The following is a 20,701-nucleotide window of genomic DNA, read 5'->3' on the forward strand; positions in this document are numbered from 1 at the left end:
TCTTAATCCTTCCAGTACTTATCAGCCATTTTAGGAACTGTCTAGAGTAGGAGCAAATCCCCATAGTAAACCTATCCTGCTCTTGACAGTTCCTGACATGGACAGAGGTGTCAGCAGAGAGCACTGTGGTCAGACAGAAAATAAATTCAAAAAGAAAAGAACTTCTTCTGGAGCATACAGAAGCTGATAAGTACTGGAAGGATTATGATTTTTACATAGAAGTAATTTACAATTTAAGAGCGGAGTACCCCTTTAATCCTTTAAATGGAACAGAAGCAGTGGGGCGACAGACTACTAGTCTTTCAGTGGACGCTCGGTCATGTTAAAATGGGTTATTCAGGAATAGAAAAAAAAAGCTAATTTCTTCCAAAACAGCACCACACCTGTCCTCAGGTTGTATGTGGTATTACAACTTGGCTCCAGTCACTTCAATGGAACCGAGCTGCAATACCATACACAACCTGAGGGCAGGGGGTTGCTCTTTTCGTAAGAAATCAGCTCTGTTTTACTAATTCTAGATACGGTAACCCCTTTAACCCCTTAAGGACCAGGCCATTTTACACCTTAGGACCAGAGCGTTTTTTGCACATCTGACCACTGTCACTTTAAACATTAATAACTCTGGAATGCTTTTAGTTATCAATCTGATTCCGAGATTGTTTTTTCGTGACATATTCTACTTTAACATAGTGGTAAAATTTTGTGGTAACTTGCATCCTTTCTTGGTGAAAAATCCCAAAATTTGATGAAAAATTTGAAAATTTAGCATTTTTCTAACTTTGAAGCTCTCTGCTTGTAAGGAAAATGGATATTCAAAATATTTTTTTATTTTATTCACATTTCCAATATGTCTACTTTATGTTTGCATCATAAAATTGACGTGTTTTTACTTTTGGAAGACACCAGAGGGCTTCAAAGTTCAGCAGCAATTTTCCAATTTTTCACAAAATTTTGAACCTCGCTTTTTTTCAGAGACCAGTTCAGGTTTGAAGTGGATTTGAAGGGTCTTTCCATTAGAAATACCCCACAAATGACCCCATTATAAAAACTACACCCCCCAAAGTATTCAAAATGACAATCAGTAAGTGTTTTAACCCTTTAGGTGTTTCACAGGAATAGCAGCAAAGTGAAGGAGAAAATTCACAATCTTTATTTTTTACACTCGCATGTTCTTGTAAACCCAATTTTTGAATTTTTACAAGGGGTAAAAGGAGAAAATGTATACTTATATTTGTAGCCCAATTTCTCTCGAGTAAGCACATACCTCATATGTCTATGTAAAGTGTTCGGCGGGCGCAGTAGAGGGCTCAGAAGCGAAGGAGCGACAAGGGGATTTTGGAGAGTACGTTTTTCAGAAATGGTTTTTGGGGGGCATGTTGCATTTAGGAAGCCCCTATGGTGCCAGAACAGCAAAAATAACCCACATGGCATACCATTTTGGAAACTAGACCCCTTGGGGAACGTAACAAGGAATAAAGTGAGCCTTAATACCCCACAGGTGTTTCACGACTTTTGCATATGTAAAAAAAATATTTTTTTTTCACTAAAATGTGTGTTTCCCCCCAAATTACAAATTTTTTCAAGGGTTAATAGCAGAAAATACCCCCCAAAATTTGTAACCCCATCTCTTCTGAGTATGGAGGTACCCCATAAGTTGGCATGAAGTGCATTACGGGCGAACTACAATGCTCCGAAGAGAAGGAGTGATATTTGACTTTTTGAGAGCAAATTTTGCTCGGGGGGCATGTCGCATTTAGGAAGCCCCTATGGTGCCAGAACAGCAAAAAAAAACACATGGCATACCATTTTGGAAACTAGACCCCTTGAGGAACGTAACAAGGAATAAAGCGAGCCTTAATAACCCACACGGGTTTCACGACTTTTGCATATGTAAAAAAAAAAAAAAATTTTTCACTAAAATGTGTGTTTCCCCCCAAATTTCACATTTTTGCAAGGGTTAATAGCAGAAAATACCTCCCAAAATTTGTAACCCCATCTCTTCTGAGTATGGAGGTACCCCATAAGTGGACCTGAAGTGCACTACGTGCGAACTACAATGCTCAGAAGAGGAGGAGCACCATTGAGCTTTTGGAAAGAGAATTCGTTTGGAATGGTAGTCAGGGGCCATGTGCATTTACAAAGCCCCCCCGTGGTGCCAGAACAGTGGACCCCCCCCCCCACATGTGACCCCATTTTGGAAACTACACCCCTCACAGAATTTAATAAGTGGTGCAGTGAGCATTTACACCCCACTGGCGTTTGACGGATCTTTGGGACAGTGGGCTGTACAAATGGAAAATTACATTTTTCATTTTCACGGATCACTGTTCCAAAAATCTGTCAGACACCTGTGGGGCATAAATGCTCACTGCACCCCTTATTACATTACATGAGGGGTGTAGTTTCCAAAATGGGGTGACACATATGGGGGGGGGGGGTCCATTGTTCTGGTACCATGGGGGCTTTGTAAACACAAGTGGCCTTCAATTCCGGACAAATTTTCTCTTCAAAATCCCAATGGCCTCTCTTCTGAGCATTGTAGTGCACCCATAGAGCACTTTACATTCACATATGGGGTATGCTCTTACTCAGAAGAAATTGGGTTACAAATTTTGGGGGGCTTTTTTTTATTTTCCCTTGTGAAAATGAAAAATTTAGGGTGACACCAGCATTTTAGTGAAAATTTTTCACTTTCCCATCCAACTTTAATGAAAATTTGTCAAACACCTGTGGGGTGTTATGGCTCACTATACCCCTCCTTACGTTCCGTGAGGGGTGTCGTTTCCAAAATGGGGTCACATGTCTGTATTTATTGTTTTGTGTTTATGTCAGAACCACTGTAAAATCAGCCACCCCTGTGCAAATCACCAATTTAGGCCTCAAATGTACATGGTGCGCTGTCACTCCTGAGCCTTGTTGTGCGTCCGCAGAGCATTTTACGCCCACATATGAGGTATTTCCGTACTCAGGAGAAATTGCGTTACAAATTTTGGGTGCCTTTTTTTCCTTTTACCTCCCGTGAAAATAAAAAGTAAAGGACAACACCAGCATGTTAGTGTAAAAAAAATTTTTTTTTACACTAACAGGCTGGTGTAGACCCCAACTTTTCTTTATCATAAGGGGTAAAAGGAAAAAAAGCCCCCAAAATTAGTAACGCAATTTCTCCCGAGTACGGAGATACCCCATATGTGGCACTAAACTGTTTCCTTGAAATACGACAGGGCTCCGAATTGAGAGAGAGCCATGCGCATTTGAGGACTAAATTAGGGATTGCACAGGGGTGGACATAGGGGTATTCTACGCCATTGATTCCCAAACAGGGTGCCTCCAGCTGTTGCTAAACTCCCAGCATGCCTGGACAGTCAGTGGCTGTCCGTAAATGCTGGGAGTTGTTGTTTTGCAACAGCTGGAGGCTCTGTTTTGGAAACACTGCCGTACAATACGTTTTTTATTTTTTTATTAGGGGGACAGTGTAAGGGGGTGTATATGTTGTGTTTTACTCTTTATTATGTGTAAGTGTAGTGTAGTGTTTTTAGGGTACATTCACACTGGCGGGTTTACAGTGAATTTACCGCTAGGAGTTTGCGCTGCGGTGAAAAATTTGCCACAGCCCAAACTTGAAGCAGAAAACTTACTGTAAACCCGCCAGTGTGAATGTACCCTGTACGTTCACATGGGGGGCAAACCTCCAGCTGTTTCAAAACTACAACTCCTAGCATGTACTGACAGACCGTGCATGCTGGGAGTTGTACTTTTGCAACAGCTGGAGGCACACTGGTTGGAAAACCTTCAGTTAGGTTCTGTTACCTAACTCAGTATTTTCCAACCAGTGTGCCTCCAGCTGTTGCAAAACTTCAACTCCCAGCATGTACTGATCGCCGAAAGGCATGCTGGGAGATGTAGTTATGCAACAGCTGGAGGGATCGCAACTACAACTCCCAGCATGCAGAGACAGCTGTTTGCTGTTTAGGCTTGCTGGGAGTTGCAGTTTTGCAACATCTGTAGAGCTATAGTTTAGAGACCACTGCATAGTGGTCTCCAAACTGTGGACCTCCAGATGTTGCAAAACTACAACTCCCAGCATGCCCAGACAGCAAACTGCTGTCTGGGCATGCTGGGAGTTGTAGTTTTGCAAGATCTGGAGGTGCACAGTATAGAGATCACTTTGCAGTGGTCTCAAACTGTAGACCTCCAGCTGTTGCAAAACTGCAACTCCCAGCAAGCCTAAACAGCTCTCTGGGCATGCTGGGAGTTGTAGTTTTGCAACATCTGGAGGGTTATAGTTTAGAGACCACTATAGTGGTCTCAGACTGTAGCCCTCCAGATGTTGCTAAGTAACTCACCGGCTTCCGTTGGATCCAGGGAGCTGCGTCGCCGTCCTCTTCTTCCGCCGATCGTCGCCCGCTGCCGCCGCTGATCGTCGCCGCTGCCGTCGCCGATGGGTAAGTGGATCTTCGGCGCCGGTCCCTGTCGGTTTCCCCGTCCTGCCCCGCCTATTGTGGGAGGGCAGGACGGGGAAACCGAAAGTAAACCCCTCCGCCCCTGATCTGCTATTGGTGGTCGCGTCTAGACCACCAATAGCAGAGATAGGAGGGGTGGCAACCCTGCCACCTCACTCCTATCGCTACAGGGGGATCGTGGGTGTCTAGGACACCCGCGATCCCCCTTCTATTCCGGGTCACCGGGTCACCATAGACCCGCATGACCCGGAATCGGCGCAAATCGCAAGTGTGAATTCACTTGCGATTTGCGCCGATCGTCGACATGGGGGGGTCTAATGACCCCTCTGGGCATTTGCGCGGGGTGCCTGCTGATAGATATCAGCAGTCACCCCGGCGCGATCCCCGCCCGGCGCGCGGCGGGGACCGAAATTCCCACGGGCGTACAGGTACGCCCTTGGTCCTTAAGTACCAGGGAGCAAAGGCGTACCTGTACGCCCTTGGTCCTTAAGGGGTTAAAGGGGTATTCCAGGCCAAAACTTTTATATATATATATCAACTGGCTCCGGAAAGTTAAACAGATTTGTAAATTACTTCTATTAAAAAATCTTAATCCTTACAATAGTTATTAGCTTCTGAAGTTGAGTTGTTGTTTTCTGTCTAACTGCTTTCTGATGACTCACGTCCCGGGAGCTGTGCAGCTCCTATGGGGATATTCTCCCATCATGCACAGCTCCCGGGACGTGACATCATCAGTGAGCAGTTAGACAGAAAACTTCAGAAGCTAATAACTATTGGAAGGATTAAGATTTTTTAATAGAAGTAATTTACAAATCTGTTTAACTTTCCGGAGCCAGTTGATATATATAAAAAAAGGTTTTGCCTGGAATACCCCTTTAAAGCGCAAACCTGCCAAAAAAGACAGCATTAGCCGCACATTGATGGCTGCAGCTGCAGATATATAGTCTCTTAGGTACATATAGATTTGGGCGTTGTGGATAACACACAGCCGACTCCACTTTCACTCAGCCCTTTGTTAAAACCAATGGGCATTCCTTCCGGTGATGGATCGGTGACAGCCATGTTCAGTTTGTTTAGTAAATCTTGTGCTCCTTCTGCCAGCGGGATAAGTAACTTAACACAGCTTGAGGCTTAAACATGTACATGTGCAATATGTGGTAGAATAAAAGACCATTTCTACCATTTTCTAACAGTAGGATAAGTAACACTACATCAAACCGCAACGCAGAAAAGGGACTATTTAGTAGTGAGTGATCAGTGTTGAGGAACCGGTGGGTTTTCTTATTCTTTCTTTTCTTGTAGCTTTTTTTTCGTCAATACTTTATACTACTCAATACTATTTTTCTTGTTTACTGCTAATGCTGCTCTACCTACAACCATCAACAGAATATAGGTTATAGAGTTTTTGCCCACATTCGCATGCTGGGTTTATGTTTAAGAAGATGCGGTGATGCGGTTATAATATCATTTTTGTTATTTGAACCTCCAACGCTTTGTCCTCGCTTTATTTACGGACACCATATGTGGTGTATTATAACCCAGCGTCTGTATACAGCAGTAGTCTCTTTCCCCCTTCCAATAGGAACAGATTTTCTCCGCAACCTTCCTTAAAGGGGTACTCCGCCCCTAGACATCTTATCCCCTATCCAAAGGATAGGGGATAAGATGATTGCTCATGGGGTCCCACCATTGGGGACCCCCGCTATATCCCTGCTGCACCCGGCATTCGGTTAGAGCATCGGGTGCAGCGCCGGAGGCTCACGCCCCCTCAATGCAAGTCTATGGGAGGGTGCGTGACGGCCGTCATGCCCCCTCTCTAATAGACTTGCATTAAAAGGGCGTGGCCGTGACATCACACGCCCCGCATCACCAGTCATCGGCACGGGGCAAAGTTAGCTCTGTGTACTGGATGCCTGGGGTGGCCCAGCGGCGGGACCCCTGTGATCAGACATCTTATCCTCTATCCTTTGGATAGGGGATAAGATGTCTAGGGGCGGAGTACCCCTTTAAGGGACACCAAGCCTAATTTACATGTTGTTTACTTTTTATATACAAAGGGGGACATTAACCAAGCCACAAAAAAACACAAAAGGTGCTCATTTCTGTGAAAAAATTTAGATTTTTGCAAAAAAAAAAAAAGAAAAACGAAATTGCCATTACATAAGAAAATTAACAACTTTTCAGGGTTTGCGCCGATCGGCCCAAGGAAGAAGGAAGGAAGAAGGCTCGACTTAGCAAGGATAGGCATTCATGACACACGTCCTCCTCTCATGAGACTTTAGAACCGAATTGTGGCATCTAAAGTCACAGAAATATACACCAGATCATAGCTGAGCAGCTGGTTTTACCGAGAGGCATGTCCCTTAGTAAATCCAGGGTCCTAAAATAGGCGGAGCTTTACATAGGTGCCACATACAAACCACCAACAACAAAGTGAGCCCTCTGGCACATGTGAAGGTGCCACAATAGTACAACAGATTACCCCATAAGGGTTAATGAACCATTCTCACATCATGTGTCAAATTTAAATCTTAACTTTTCTGATACACTAAATAATAATATAGGGTGAGTGAGAAATAAGGTGATTAAAAACTCAATCCCTGTGGTCTCAAATTTATGTATGCACCTCTCAGTTTCAGGAGTCCTACTAGTGACACAACCTCTACTATTCACTGCAGCTCTATAAACTATAGAAACCCCAAAACTGCAATCTAAAATCAGAAAGTGTCACACTCCAACATGTTTCGCCATATACACTGTGGCTTTCTCAGGGAGAACAAACTGACAGCATTGAAAATGACCCTATTTATATGTGTATTTATATATGTAGGCTATGACCTCATCAGACAGCGCTGCCTTTCCTTGTCCTTACAGCAAATTAACCTATCATGTGGGGGTTTACTAAATTCGCTTTCATTTGCCCGACCAATCACAAGGCTTAGAAGAAACCTTGTGTTTGATGTTGACCTTTAACCTGAACGATTCTTTTTCCTGTACCCATCATGCACCTCTGAGCAGCCAGCCCCTTCCTGTCCATGCCATAAGGCCATTGGCCCCTCCAATCAGAGGCAGAGGAGATGTAAACAAACCCCCGCATCACTCAAAGCTGCTTACATCACTGATCACCTGACTGATCACATGACCGATCATATGACTGGATCTACTGCTCATGCTTTTCTCAATAGCTAGAGCCACATTGGTTGAGAAACACTAGTATAGATATTGACTTTTTTGGGGGGAGGGGGGTTTCTAGTCACATGACGAAAGAATCACAAGGAACTGCAAAAAAATATTAAAAATTACATATATTATTTTAAGGGGGGGGGGGAAGACAAAAACTGCATCTTTGGAGTAAAACATTAGGGGACACAGGTTTTTTTTTGTGCCAAACAATTGTTTGTAATCTCTCCACAAATCAAATTGGCTGCAATCAGATGTCTAAGGCTAGGTTCACACTGCGGAATCTCCGGGCAGAAAATTAGCGCCCTGGTAGATTCCGAATGGGGCCAGTGCCGACTGAATCTGTGGGCGCTAGGACCGCGCGGACACTGCAGTCTCCAATAGTATTTCCGCCTGAAGAATGAGCAACGCCATTCTTCAGGTGGAAATTTTCAAGCGGATTTTCCGTTCACAAATTCCGCTTCACGAATTCCGAAGTGGGAATTTGTGAACGGAAACCCATTCACTATACTATACGTTTTAGTAAACGGAATTTCTGGCTGCAATTTCAAAGCGGAATTACAGGCGGAAATTCTGTAGTGTGAACCTAGCCTAAGGGTCTATTGTGGAATTCCGCCTCAAATCAAAGCCCATAGACGTCTATGGGATTCCGCACTCCCATTTACACTTCTGAATTTCTGCTTGCGGAAATTCAGAAGTGTGAATGGGAGTGCGGAATCCCATAGAAGTCTATGAGCTTTAATTCGAGGCGGAATTCAGCAAGCGGAAATTCTCCCGTGCGAATAGACCCTTAGGCTAGGTTCACACTACGGAATCTCTGGGCAGAATTTCCGCTGGAGATTTAGCCGGCGGCACTAAGACCGCACAGACTGCATTGCCGTCCCCATCTTTTGGGAGATCTGCTCAGAAATGCATTGACATCTATGCGGACGGCAATGCAGTCCTAGTGCCGCCAACTTGATCTCCGGCAGAAATTCTGCCCAGAAATTCCAGTGTGAACCCAGCCTTATACTCAGAATGCCATCTAAATGCAGGCGACAACTGCATCTTCTTCATTGACAACCCAGCTTATTGACACCCAAAGCGTTCAATCTAGTCAGGGGGAGGGTCTGTAGGGTCTGTAAGGTTGACGTCCGTATAATTTGACCATCAATTGAATGGCACGCTTGGCGTTGTACAGTCATCTTAAAGCAATAAAGTCCGCTCTCTGACTGATGTTATGGCTTAATGTCCATTTGCGCCATTGATCAATGCTAGTGAATACCCTTTGACTTTTAAGTATAACAAAGGGATCCCTTTCCATTATTGACTGAGATAAGTATATTACACTGCAAACATCGGCCCTGGGAACCACTCGTAATGATGTTATACCAGATCCAAATAGAGTTTTACATGCAGTATAAATAAAATCGGCATTAAACGCTACATGCCATGTCTGTGGCGTCCAATTATTGTTCTGTTGATGCCAGTTAGAGAGTCCACAGGATGGGCACAACCCCCTCTTATCTCTGGGCAGTAATGCATGGTTGACTTTCGGATGGAGATAGGTCAAAAAGAATGGGGATAGATAGTCCCATAGATGTTATCGAAAAAGTACAAAGCCAAAGCACCAGGAATGGACCAGAAGTGTCTACAGCCCATTAACGCACTGTTTCTAGGAAAAAAAATCTGATAATATTTTTCCAATACAAGACAATCCCTTTATCTCAAGAGAGGGGAGAATTAGCTGATCCGAGGGGAGATTGTGGATCCGACCGATGAAATCCCCACCGATCACGAGAACGGAGGTCAAAATATCTCCTGAATGAATGGAGCGGCATTGTGCATGTTTGACCTCTGTTCCTTTCTCACTCTATGGGATGTCTGATCGGAAGTCCCATAGACCATGAATGGAGTAGAGGTCAAACATGTGCACTGCCACTTCATTCATTCATTTCCTGGCTTGGCATACATTCCCAGTTAGTTTCTAAGACTCCTAGTTGGAATGCAACCCTGACTTGATGGGGAAGCTACCTGTACAGGGTGGAAAGAGAGAGCTGTTTGGCATATCCTTTCTTCTCAGAATTCCTATTTGATCATTCATGGCCTATAAGTCTCCATATGTCATTATGACACCCTCCCCAATGAGAAACCTTAAAGGGGTTATCCACCATAAGGTGATTATAGTACATACCTAGCAGACAGTAATGGACATGCTTAGGAAAGGTCTGCGCTTGTCTTGGGGCTAAATGGCTATGTTGTGAGATTACCATAACACTGTGGCTAGCTTTTTGTGAACTTGTATTTCCTGTTTGACTTTTCTTTTTTTTTACTACAAATCCCACAATTCCATTTTCCTCCCTCCCATACATCAGCCACCCCACCCATTGAAACAAAAGACCTGTGGTTTTCAATCAGGGTGCCTACAGCTGTTGCATTAGTTGAAGTTGATCTCTCTCCCACCAAGCGATCGCTCCACCCATTGAAGCAGACAGGCTCCCTGTCATCAGCTGACTAGTGAGTCAGGTCTCGGCCGCATTGCAAGCTGGGAAAAATCCGAGACAACAGTCATTTTGTATGCTGTTAAAAATAAATATTGGGGTGAAATTCACAGAAGAATTGTGAGAAAACCGTCACACACAGGTACAGACACTATGTTATGAACATGACTAACTTTACAGCCCCTCTAGCAAAGTCAAATAAAAAAAAAATCCTGGAATACCCACTTAACCATTAGACCCTCAAGGAAAAACCTTAAACCTTTAGACACACAACATAGGCCTCTAACCAGCCATACCAGTATCATGTACTGACAAGAGGCAATCATCCCAAAACAGCTAGTGAGTACTCTTTCCTTCTGGAGAAATTTCTGGTTTGACATACATTCCCAGTCAGTTTCTAAGACTTTAAAGGATGTACTCCATTGGAAAACTTTTTTTTTTTTTTTTTAAATGAACTGGTGCCAGAACGTTAAACAGATATGTAAATTATTTCTATTAAAAAAAATCTTTATCCTTCCAGTACTTATTAGCAGCTGTATGCTACAGAGAAAATTATTTTCTTTTTGAATTTCTTTTCTTTTTTTTTATCTTGTCCACAGTGCTCTCTGCTGACACCTCTGTCCATGTCAGTAACCGTCCAGAGTAGCATAGGTCATAGGTTTGCTATGAGGATTTTTTCCTGCTCTGCACAGTTCCTGATATGGGCATTAGGTGTCAGCAGAGAGCACTGTGGACAAGACAAAAAAGAAATTCAAAAAGAAAAGAATTTCCTCTGTAGCATACAGCTTCTAAAAAGTACTGGAAGGATAAAGTTTATTTTTTATAGAAGTCATTTACAAATCTGTTTAACTTTCTGGCACCAGTTGATTAAAAAAAAAAATTATAATAATGTTTTCCCCCGGGGTACCCCTTTAACCCCTTAACGACGCAGGACGTATATTTACGTCCTGCGCCGGCTCCCGCGATATGAAGCGGGATCGCGCCGCGATCCCGCATCATATCGCGTGGGTCCCGGCGCTAATCAACGGCCGGGACCCGCGGCTAATACCACACATCGCCGATCGCGGCGATGTGCGGTATTAACCCTTTAGAAGCGGCGGTCAAAGCTGACCGCCGCTTCTAAAGTGAAAGTGAAAGTGACCCGGCTGCTCAGTCGGGCTGTTCGGGACCGCCGCGGTGAAATCGCGGCGTCCCGAACAGCTGATCGGACACCGGGAGGGCTCTTACCTGCCTCCCCGGTGTCCGATCGACGAATGACTGCTCCGTGCCTGAGATCCAGGCAGGAGCAGTCAAGCGCCGATAATGCTGATCACAGGCGTGTTAATGCACGCCAGTGATCAGCATTAGAGATCAGTGTGTGCAGTGTTATAGGTCCCTATGGGACCTATAACACTGCAAAAAAAATTTAAAAAAAAAGTGTTAATAAAGGTCATTTAACCCCTTCCCTAATAAAAGTTTGAATCACCCCCCTTTTCCCATAAAAAAAATAAAACAGTGTAAAAAAAATAAAAAATAAACATATGTGGTATCGCCGCGTGCGTAAATGTCCGAACTATAAAAATATATCATTAATTAAGCCCTACGGTCAATGGCGTACGCGCAAAAAAATTCCAAAGTCCAAAAAAGCGTATTTTGGTCACTTTTTATATCATTAAAAAATGAATAAAAAGTGATCAAAAAGTCCGATCAAAACAAAAATCATACCGATAAAAACTTCAGATCACGGCGCAAAAAATGAGTCCTCATACCACCCCATACATGGAAAAATAAAAAAGTTATAGGGGTCAGAAGATGACATTTTTAAACGTATAAATTTTCCTGCATGTAGTTATGATTTTTTCCAGAAGTACGACAAAATCAAACCTATATAAGTAGGGTATCATTTTAACCGTATGGACCTACAGAATAATGATAAGGTGTAATTTTTACCGAAATATGCACTGCGTAGAAACGAAAGCCCCCAAAAGTTACAAAATGGCGTTTTTTTTTCGATTTTGTCGCACAATGATTTTTTTTTCCGTTTCGCCGTGCATTTTTGGGTAAAATGACTAATGTCACTGCAAAGTAGAATTGGCGACGCAAAAAATAAGCCATAATATGGATTTTTAGGTGGAAAATTGAAAGGGTTATGATTTTTAAAAGGTAAGGAGGAAAAAACGAAAGTGCAAAAACGGAAAAACCCTGAGTCCTTAAGGGGTTAAGGGAACACTATCTGTAAAAGATGGAATAAGAAAGCTGATTTGCAAACCCTTTCCTCCATTCCTGTGACGATTGTCAGAATCCCCCACCGATCAATTGGCTCTCCCCTATCCTATAGCTACGGGATAGCCCCACTACTTTGTGTTAAGTGTGTTATGATAACACACTTAACAAAATTGAGATTTTCTATACAATACCATCAGTGGTACAAGACAACAAGTCAATTTGAAGGGGTATTCCAGGAAAAAACTTTTTTATATATATATATCAACTGGCTCCAGAAAATTAAACAGAGTTGTAAATTACTTCTATTAATAAATCTAAATCCTTCCAATAATTATCAGCTGCTGAAGTTGAGTTGTTCTTTTCTGTCTGGCCATAGTGCTCTCTGCTGACATCCCTGCTTGTCTCGGGAACTGCACAGAGTAGAAGAGGTTTGCTATGGGGATTTGCTTCTTCTCTGGACAATTCCCGAGACAGATGTCATCAGAGAGCACTTAGACAGAAAAGAACAACTCAACTTCAGCAGCTCATAAGTACTGAAAGGATTAAGAATTTTTAATTTTTTTGAAGTAATTTACAAATCTGTTTAACTTTCTGGAGCCAGTTGATATATATATATATATATATATATATATATATATATATATCAACTGATTTTACGTGTGGAGAATGTCTATAATATCCTGGGCAAGTGTTTTCAAACCAGGGTGCCTCCAGCTGTTGCAAAACTACAACTCTCAGCATGCCCGGACAGCCGATGGCTGTCCGGGCATGCTGAAAGTTGTAGTTTTGCAACAGCTGGAGGCACCCTGGCTGTCAAACACTGCCCTGTGACATGTTACAATGGCATCTTAGGTTAGGATATATCTTATATATCCAAATAGTGCTAGAAAGTCTTCAGTAAAAAGAGCTGTATACTGCAGTCTGAGCTACAGGAAGCCGGCGGCTAAAAGGCCACCGCTGGCATTATCTCACCCGGTCTCTTGCACTTGGGAATATGTCTATATATATATCAGCAAACCTGACAATGAAACATCGTGTAAAGGGCCTATGCCTGTAGACACTTATTTACTATGTCTGCTGTTTACTACAACGTGAATCCCTTTATCTGAAATCTAAAATTTTACTCCATATTAAAATCAGGAGTTTTCCTCAAAATGGCATATGAGTATGTTCACACATGCGTATTTGGCTTCAGATTTTCTGCTGCAGATTTTCTACAGGTAAGGGTGAAATTCACACTAACGTATGTCCGCCCGGAGACATTCCGCGCAGGCATTCCATCCCCGCGGCAAGCACCGGCTTATTCAGTCGGCGTTAGGACCGGTCGGACATGCGCCGCCACCATTGACGCCAATGCATTTCTGAGTGGATTCTGCCGAAAGAATGAACATGAGTCCGGAATTAGAAAATTTGATTTGAAATTCTGCTGTGTGCACTGGGCAGTAGAATCCCATTGAAAACAATAGGAGGCTGCTGCACCAGAATTTCAGAGAAGAATTTCTCAGCTCGCAAATTCCGTAGTGTGAATGATATAATCTGCAGCAGAAAAATTGCTCTTGCTAAAAAATCAGTTCCATTCATCTTAAAGGGGTACTCTGCTGGGATAGGGGATAAGATGTCCCAGCGGTGGGACCCCCGCGATCTCCGGTGCAGAACCCCAGTCATCCGTCCACGGAGCGAACTCCGCTTCATGACGGATGACTGGAGACTACAGCAGCCACGCCCCTCCATTCATGTCTAGGGGAGGAGGCGTGAGGGCTACGTACTAGTCATCACGCCCCCTCCCATAGACATGAATGGAGGGGGCGTGGTGTGACGTCACGAACGTGGGCCCAGAGATCGCGGGGGTCCCCAGCAGCGGGACCCCCGTGATCAGACATCCTATCCCCATCCTTTGTATAGGGGATAAGATGTTTTTCGGTGGTGTACCCCTTAAAGGCCATGTTCACCCATGTAAAAGAGTGTTTCTGTCTAATCTATAATAATAATTACAAAAAAAATTATATGATATATTTTAATATATTGTGCATATGGTTAATATTTCCCCAAAAAATCTATTTTATCAGCTGTCATGTAAATACCGCACTACAACGCTTTAGAGAGAAATCCTGGATGTCTAGGATTCAATACACTAAAACACTAATCTTTACTAGAAGTGGTATCCAAACTGCGGACCTCCAGCTGTTGCTGAACTACAACTCCCAGCGTTCTAGTGAGAGGGTGAACTTGACAGCAGTATAATGCTCCCAGAGTGATTCCAGCTGTTGCAAAACTACATCTCCCAGCATGCCCGGACAGCCGTTGGCTGTCCGGGCATGCTGGGAGTTGTAGTTTTACAACATCTGGAGGACCACTGGCTGTCTGGGCATACTGTGAGTTTTTGTTTTGCAGCATCTGGAGGTCCATTGGATGTTTGGGCATGTTGGGGGTTGTAGTTGTGAAACATTTTTTTAATTACCCGGACAAACGTTGGCTATCTGGGCATGCTGGGAGTTGTAGTTTTACAACATCTGGAGGACCACTGGCTGTCTGGGCCTACTGTGAGTTTTTGTTTTGCAGCATCTGGAGGTCCATTGGATGTTTGGGCATGCTGGGGGTTGTAGTTGTGAAAAATTTTTTGATTACTCGGACAAACGTTGGCTATCTGGGCATGCTGGGAGTTGTGGTTTTGCAACATATGGAGGTCTACTGGTGGTCTGGGCATGCTGGGGGTTGTAGTTGTGAAACATTTTTTGATTACCCGGACAGCCGTTGGCGGTCTGGGCACGCTGGAAGTTGTGGTTTTGCAACATATGGAGGTCTATTGGCTGTCTGGGCATGCTGGGGGTTGTAGTTGTGAAACATTTTTTGATTACCCGGACAGCCGTTGGCAATCTGGGCACGCTGGAAGTTGTGGTTTTGCAACATATGGAGGTCTACTGGCTGTCTGGGCATGCTGGGAGTTGTGGTTTTGCAGCATCTGGAGGTCCATTGGCTGTCTGGACATGCTGGTGGTTGTAGTTGTGCAACAAATTTTGATTACCCAGCCAGCCGTTGGCTGTCTGGGCATGCTGGGAGTTGTGATTTTGGAACAGCCCGAGGTCCTTTGGCTGTCTGGCCATTCTGGGAGTTGTGGTTTTGGAACAGCCGGAGGTCCATTGGCTGTCTGGGCATGTTGGGGGTTGTAGTTGTGCAACGTTTAAAGGTCCACAGTTTGGAGACTACACTGCTATACATTATGGGGAGACAAAATAAAACATTATCACTTATAGTTGAGCACCTCAGATACCCACAGAAGCATTTTTAATATTCCTTAGAAAATTTGCCACTCCAATTTGACTGATGTGTCGTAGGTGTGACTGTCTGTCCCCCCTCCCCCCTACGGTTGCTGCAAGCCATAAAGAGAAGATGACAGTGAAGCTCCAATTTAATATGGCTACACAAGTGGACCGTTCAGGCATCATTCACACTAGGATAATCACACTCATTGATGCCTCAGTCATGCCTAGTAGAAAGTCACACTCATTAATACGACTTCTCCTTGACGCTCACATTCAGCTACAACGAGGATGGAGAAGGAAAAAAGGGCAACCGGGAGAGAGTCATCACTGTTGGCATCTGGAATCGCCACTGGGAGGTGGCAAAATGTACTGGCTTGTGGACTGTGGCAGCTTGGAGAGGCGATGATGCCAGGGCAAGACAGCTGGGGGAGGAGGGGGGCAGGTCACAGCGCACAGGAGCAAATCTGCAACCCAACTATTGGGGCACCAGCTGACCAGGGGTAATGAATCATGCCTGAAAACCTCTCCTCACAGTCTGCTCTTCCAAATGGGAAACCTAGCCCGTAATATGTATCCCTTGTGAAATAATAATGGCACTGAAAGAAGAAAGAAGAGTTTGGTGTTGCTGCAATTCTTCAATAGGCATGTGTCTAGGCAACTATGTATCTCCTCTGTTGCTTGTTTAGGTAAACACTATACAAATAAATAAATAAATAAATAAATGCATAAAAGGTCATAATAACAGAAAGACAATTGCAGCTCTTCCGGCTACGCATATGGCATCCATATAGATGATATTTACTATAACTGCATATGAATGTGCCATATTTGTCTTCTCCACCTGATCCCCAAACCCCCCCCCCCCTCCCTCCGAGGCTCCGTCCTTCCCTCCAACATCTCCTTCTTCTCTCCCTTCTCTCCCTTCTCTCCCTTTCCATCCAAATCTCCTTTTCGCCTCTGTCTCTTCCTCCACTCTTTTTCCTATGTCTGTTTCTCCCTGTTTGTCTGCCTCTCTCCCCTCCCCCTCTCTCTCCTCTCTCTCTCTCTTCTCCCATTCCGTATGTTTCTATGTTTCTCCCTCTCCCTGTCTCTACCAGTGCCGCCTCCCCCTATAAACTGCACCAAAGGCTGTCAAACATCACAGCTGCAACATTTCCATGCCCTGGTGTCACAGCAAATGTAATAAATAAACCAATTTATCTGATTTCGAATTTTTTTGACGACAGGGGGGCGAAAACGCCCGTGAATCATCGGCTATTTTATAACATATAAAAGTGTCAGCAATTCCTTTTTTTATATAGACATACATAATCTGCTGCAATTCCACAAATAAATACCCCGTTTCCCAATAACAACCACAAACCCCCCCCCCCAAAAAAAAAAAAACGTATACGCTTCTTGCCATCCGATATTTCCCCCAACACTTCTATCCTAATGTAATTGTTTATGTAGCCTGCAAGGAGGCTCCCTCTGTGTACACGGCATTTGCACACCACAATCCCATTCACCGATTCCGCTATTTGAAGCATGGAAAAGGGAAAAAAAAGCAGGATTTCAAGAGAATTACTGAAGCACTCTGCTCTGCTGGGCTTCTGCATTGTCCTCATCCTTAATCTATAGACCAGAAATGTCATTTTGACAAAATTTGATATGAATATAAAAGAAAAACAACACATTCGATGACTTTCCAGATCATAATAATGTATATTACCAAGTAAATGTATCAGTAAATAGATGCACCATGAGATGTATCATTGAGCAAATAGCTAAACACCTTTGTTCCATAGAGCGTGGCATTAAGAAGCTCTCGCGCCTGAGGATGTACGCTTGACCTTCTTATATTCCTTTATTGTGTAAAATGCAACAGTTGCACTTATTCCATTCTGGCCGTCCAGTAAGCTGCAGTGCTGAAACACAATTTCCCATTTTCCTCAATCCAGAATGAGGAAATGACTGGTGCTTCACCCCTTTACATTCCAGTGCATTCATCAATACTACAGTATGACTATTGTAAAGCGAGACTACGGTACTCAGATGATAGTAAGCTGTAGGAACTCCACAACTTCACCCTACAACAGTCTTTCCCAACCAAGGTGCCTCCCGTTGTTGCAAAACTACAACTCCCAACATGCCCGGACAGCCTTCGGCTGTCCGGGCATGCTGGGAGTCGTAGTTTTGCAACAGCTGGAGGCACCCTGGTTGGGAAACACTGCCCTACAAACTCCCATAAAAAAAAGCTTCTGTAGAGAAATCCCCTGCAATGCACTGGCCTGCTCAATAGATTTTCCATCTTAAGCCTTTACTACTGTGCTACTACAAAGCTGGTGTTTCCCATCTCCACGAAGCCGACATTGGTCATTTTCAATGGCTACCTCTTCCGAATTTAGCATAGGGTCAACCTATAGTATCACTCCCTATTAATGGGATTGTATTGGCATATTGGCATGACCCTTTTTTTTTTTATTGATATATCAAAATAGACCTAGACTCCTAGACTGGTCTGCCTATGTGTGATGGCTTTGCTGCACACATATGTCCTCTAGATAGAGTATGTAGATGTAAAGGGGGATATGTGACCGCCTGATAGAGGACTGATCCATAACATAATACATAACAGCACATTAACACTATTGCCTCCAATTTCTTTTTTTTTTTCTTCCTATTACCATCTACCTTATTGGAATTTGACCCCTAATCCCATTACACCTCCCCCACACATGGTGAATAACCCTGATAGAAATTCGTTTCCAATCACTTTTCATGGTTTTAACCATTTTTTTGCATTTTTGTCCCATTGGATTTCCCCCAAATGTTCCATGTTGTGAAAAGCCTCAGGAGTAAACCTGCAGAAGGCTAGCCTTGTGCTGCAAAGGTCTATTCCTTGCATGGTCTTTCACACCAGTTTTTCTTGTCTATGTTCATCCAGACACAACCTACAACGTAAAGAGTTATATGATAAACTTTCCGAAATTCCGATTGACCCTGGAGCTGGGATTACCCATTGATTACACCCTCAAGGGTTCTATATATTAGGATCTACTATAGCACCGGTATATCTATTAACCCTTACCCTTATCTCTGCATTACCTGCAGGATGTATAGAGGGGGGGGGGGATACCTGGCTAAACACGTCTATAAATCTTCGGGCTGCATTACACCTATTTCATCCACTATATTGCAGAATTGTTCAGGCTCTGATGCATTTGGCCTAGCCACATCCACTGCAGACAGGATCTCCCTGCTCCATCCCTAGTCTCCAGAGCAACACGGCCACGGTAATATCCAGTCTACCTATTAACAATGCTTTTCCAGCAGATTCATGAATATTTCAATGCTACAACACGGGACTGACAGTAAACAGCTGCATCATGCTGCCTGCCCTCCCATCCTGATCCCAGTACCTGATCCAGAGAAGGACTGCAGTCTGGCAGGGATGGATCCTGGAGAAGTGAGTGCAGGCCCATAGATGGCTCACAAAAGGCGATGCTGCTACCTCTCCGTATCACAGCAATGGAGAATATGCCAGCATCAGGACCAGCACAGGCCACGCCCACCCCAGGGCATCCTCACGCCTCTGGCCTCTGATTGGCTGGACGCCTATGACTGCTCCCTTTTAGCACCAGAGATAGAGGCAGCAGCAGAGTGCCAGGGCTGGGATGATGGCAGGCGTGAGTGACAGCTGCGGGGGCCTATGGGAGGGGAGCAGGGGGCTGGGGAGAAGGTGAGTGAGTACAGGAGGAGAGGGGGATGAAGGAGAGATAGAGTGAGAGAGAGAAGGAAACAAGGAGAAGGTATAAAGATAGAAAAGACAAACACAGGCTGCAATATATCTCATGCATCCCTGGCAGTCTGGCCCGGTGAGGATGGCATACATCTCCCTGCACACTGCGCCGCTCTCCCCCCATCATGTGAGTCTCCCCTCCATGTCCCCTCACAGTCTTGCTGTCCTCTCCTCCTCTCCTTTCCTGCATCTGTTCCCTGTTCTCTATGCCTGGGCCGCTCTCTTCCCCCAAACACTTAGCAATCTGTTCCTTCCTCACACAGAATGCCTCCCATATTGTCACTGTCACAATTACACAGTACATTGAATTCTCACACTGTCACCAAGGCAGCCAGTGTCCCCTGTCCTCCGAGACCCTGTAACCTGTCCCCTGACACTGCCAGACACCTGCCAGGAAGACTGGAACATCTAGTAAAACCTGTGTAAGAGGAAAAGAGAGAGAGAAGACGGCCACCCATGCCAGGAGAGAGAGAGAAGACATAGATAGTATGAGAGAGAGAGAGAGAGAGAGAGAGAGAGAGAGAGAGAAGGAATGAGATATACATAGAGAGAGTGAGAGAGAGAGAAGACGCCCACCATGCCAGGAGAGAGAGAGGGAGAAGATATAGATAGTATGAGAGAGAGGGGGCGAGAGAGAGAGAGAGAGAGAGAGAGAGAGAGAGAGAGAGAGAAGGAATGAGATATAGAGAGAGTGAGAGAGAGAGAGAGAGAGAGAAGGAATGAGATATACATTGAGAGAGAGAGAGAGAGAGAGAGAGAGAGAGAGAGAGAGAAGACGGCCACCCATGCCAGGAGAGAGAGGGAGAAGACATAGATAGTATGAGAGAGAGAGAGAGAGAGAGAAGACGGCCACCCATGCCAGGAGAGAGAGGGAGAAGATATAGATAGTATGAGAGAGAGGGCGAGAGAGAGAGAGAGAGAGAGAGAGAGAGAGAGAGAAGGAATGAGATATACATAGAGAGAGAGAGAGAAAGAGAGAGAGAGAGAATGAGATATACATAGAGAGAGAGAGAGAAAGAGAGAGAGAGAGAGAGAGAGAGAATGAGATATACATAGAGAGAGAGAGAGAGAGAGAGAGAGAGAGAGAGAGAGGGAGAGAGAGAGAGAAAGAGATATACATAGAAAGAGAGAGAAGACGGCCACTGGTGCCAGGAGAGAGAGGGCGAAGATATAGATAGTATGAGAGGGGGAGAGAGAGAGAGAGAGAGAGAGAGAGAGAGAGAGAATGAGACACACATAGAGGAAGAGAGAGAGAGAGAAAGAGATATACATAGAAAGAGAGAGAAGACGGCCACTGGTGCCAAGAGAGAGAGGGAGAAGATATAGATAGTAGGA

The 20,701-nt window shown here is 44.3% G+C and overlaps 1 protein-coding gene across 12 annotated transcripts in view; it reads right to left on the minus strand.

Annotated features, from left to right (window-relative positions):
* Positions 1–19,820, minus strand: part of NRXN2 (neurexin 2) — a gene marked incomplete at its 5' end in the record, with an annotated part of 790,596 nt that extends 770,776 nt beyond the window's left edge. For all 12 annotated transcript variants that reach the window (XM_056527422.1, XM_056527430.1, XM_056527429.1 and 9 more), the window contains 1 exon segment: positions 18,987–19,820.
* Positions 19,821–20,701: the final 881 nt, after the last annotated feature.

Source organism: Hyla sarda, chromosome 6 (assembly GCF_029499605.1).
Source record: "Hyla sarda isolate aHylSar1 chromosome 6, aHylSar1.hap1, whole genome shotgun sequence".
Classification (NCBI taxonomy): Eukaryota; Metazoa; Chordata; class Amphibia; order Anura; family Hylidae; genus Hyla; species Hyla sarda.